We start from the raw sequence: 3,306 nt of genomic DNA, 5'->3' as shown, positions 1-3,306 counted from the left end.
CAGTGAGGAGCACCCACACAGTGAGGAGCACACACAGTGAGGAGCACACACACAGTGAGGAGCACACATACAGTGAGGAGCACACACACAGTGAGGAGCACATACACAGTGAGGAGCACACACACAATGAGGAGCACACACACAGTGAGGAGCACACACACAGTGAGGAGCACACAGTGAGGAGCACACACACAGTGAAGAGCACATACAGTGAGGAGCACACACACAGTGAGGAGAATACAGTGAGGAGCACACACACACAGTGAGGAGCACACACACAGTGAGGAGCACACACAGTGAGGAGCACACACACAGTGAGGAGCACACACACAGTGAGGAGCACACACACAGTGAGGAGCACACACAGTGAGGAACACACAGTGAGGAGGACACATACAATGAGGAGGACACACACAGTAAGGAACACACAGTGAGGAGCACACACACAGTGAGGAGCACACACACAGTGAGGAGCACACACACACAGTGAGGAACACACAGTGAGGAGCACACACACAGTGAGGAACACACAGTGAGGAGCACACACACAGTGAGGAGCACACACACAGTGAGGAACACACACACATTGAGGAGCACACACACAGTGAGGAGCATACAGTGAGGAACACACATTGAGGAGCACACAATGAGGAGCACACAGTGAGGAGCACACACACAGTGAGGAGCACACAGTGAGGAATACATACCCCCTCTTTCAGAGACCAGTCCCCAGAACCCACATCAGCTGGCTCCCAACTGCCTACAACTCTAGCTCCAGGGTTTCAAAGCTCTTTTTTGGCTTCCGTAGGCATATACACACATGTGGAATGCATTTGCACAAACACATAAAAAAATAAATCCTTTATAAAAAAAAATGAAGAATGTCAACCACCACACATGTGTTCTGAGCATTTTGCAAACTCCTAGCACATATAGGGATATTCAGATTTTTGTGCAAAAGAAAAGAAACAAAATATGCACATAAAGATACTAAAGGCAAATCCAGAGAGAGTGCCTGTATGAACTGAGAAAATTATTTCAGGCTTCAGAGAAGCTGCCTTCTTTATCTGGCTCATTCTCCCTCCCCCCACCCCCACCAGGCTAGGTTTCATTATATAGGCGTGGGTAGCCTAGAACTCTCTATGTAGACTAGGCTGGCCTCGAACTCACAGAGATTGAGTTGCCTTTGCCTCCTGAGCTGGGATCTAAGGTGTCCACCACCATACCTGGCTCTAATTCAAACATTTATACATAGGTAAACTTGGAAAAGTATATTCACACCATCCATTTTTTAAAATAAGATTACAGCTGGGAAGCTCGCCTATTTCACATAGCCCTCGGCTTAAAGTTTGCAAAATCTAGTTTTTGCTTCTTTTCTTCTGCATCTTCTTTTTAAAAAGCTTTTAACTTATTGACCTCAGTATTTGTGCTACATCCATTGCTAGGATCAAATCCTTATACTTTCAAAAGCATTCCTTTAACTGGGGTCAAAACCAATGTGAAATATGAAGAAGTTATAAAAAGACTGAAATCTAGAACAGCCATAACCCTGATGTACTTTACCCAAATTTTTACAACTTTGAAGTACTCTGGCTGCAGAAAGAAAGCAGGGTTTTATGTTCCAGCCAGAGGAACCAAGCACAAGAAAGAATGGAGCGGTATCATTTCTCAGTTTCATAGCCAGCTTCTCAATCCAAAAACATGAAATAAAATAAAAAGAAAGAAAGAAAAAAAGAAAAAGAAAAGTGGGGGAGCAGACAAGCAGAGCCAGCAAAAATATACGGCTGCCATTTTGTTTGCTTAGGAAACAATTCCTTGAGATCTCTTTTTTCCCCAAGTGGGGAAAAAATCATTTTCTCAGTTTACTTTCTAGAAGAGAAATTTACACAACCAACCACCAAGTGAACCCAGACAATCCCTGCACTTGGAGCTGTGGGGGCCATGCTAAGTAGCTCGCTGCTAACATAGTTTACTGACCAACACTGTCTGATCATGTTCAACTTTTGTAAGATTCCCAAGGGCATGGGGCTAGAGAGATGACTCAGTGGTTAAGAGCACTGGCTGCTCTTCCAGAGGACCCAGGTTCAGTTCCTAGCACCCACATGGTGGTTCATAACTGTCTAGTACCAGAGAATATGACACCCTCATACAGACATTTACACAGACATACACACAGGCAAAACATCAATGCACACAAAATAAATAAATAAAAAGTTAAAAAAAAAAAAAAGAGTCCCAACTGTGTCCCACCTGAATGACCAGAGAGTTCCAGTTCAGTAGATGGAGAGAATTGTCTCTTGGAAGATTGATATCCAAGCACAGAGACTTGACTGAAGGTGAGAGAGCTAGTGGATTACCGTATCCACAGTTTGTCAGAAGGTCAATGTGGTGGCAAAGGGTATCTCTTTGCCACTGGCTTTGAGCTGAGATTGTGTGCTATTTCCAAGTGTAGACCTGGAGGAGCCTTGCATGCTTCAGTTTGTAAAGCATGTCTCATCAGAACACACAATGTCCAGGAGGAAGAGAGGCCCGTGGAGGAGAGTTTCCACACAGAACTGCAGTAAAGCAAAACTGTGCCAGGCACTTCCGCTGCACCAGCATGGAGGCCTGCCTAGCAGACACAAGATCACAGTAGCCAAAGTAGAACTGATGCAATGGAGTCGCGGAGAACTGGAGAGCTGCTGCAGCACTCCGAGCCTCTGTGTTTGCCCCACAAGGGTTGCAAGGGTTGCTGTTCTGTGTCAGGTAAAAAGAGACATCTGCAGTGTCTGCTCTGAAACAGCTTGTTTCTCTTTGGAAGTGCCTCTCTGCCCGCTTCTGGAACCATTCCCATGAGCTGCCCTGCTGCCTTGATGGACCTAGGCTTGGACCTGTAATACAACTGTGGAGTCCACATTGCGGGGTGGAGCTGAGCATTTGGTGAGCATGGGGTCTCTTCTCCCACATCAAGAACATTAAGGACACCTGTAAATCTGACAGCATTTTCATCTAGACTGCTCTGAGGGGGGAAGTTAGTTCAAGAATAAAGTCAACAGAAGAAAAAAAAAGTGAAGGCAAGAGATAGAGTTAGAGGGAAAGGAAAAAGAGAAAGCCAGTTGAGCGCCAGCATGTCTCTCTCTGTTTCCTGACTGTGGGTGCCATGTGATAGCGCCTCCTGCCCTGCTACAACCGACTGTATCTTAAAACTGTGAGCCACATCACACCCCACCCCCAGGCACATCGTCTTGACCTCGCTTGACCTCGTGAAGCACAATGCCCCCCATCCCTGTGAACCACATTGTCTCCTACCCCTGTGGGCCACATTGC

Source organism: Mastomys coucha, unplaced genomic scaffold (genome assembly GCF_008632895.1).
Source record: "Mastomys coucha isolate ucsf_1 unplaced genomic scaffold, UCSF_Mcou_1 pScaffold9, whole genome shotgun sequence".
Classification (NCBI taxonomy): Eukaryota; Metazoa; Chordata; class Mammalia; order Rodentia; family Muridae; genus Mastomys; species Mastomys coucha.
This window is presented reverse-complemented; position numbering follows the sequence as displayed.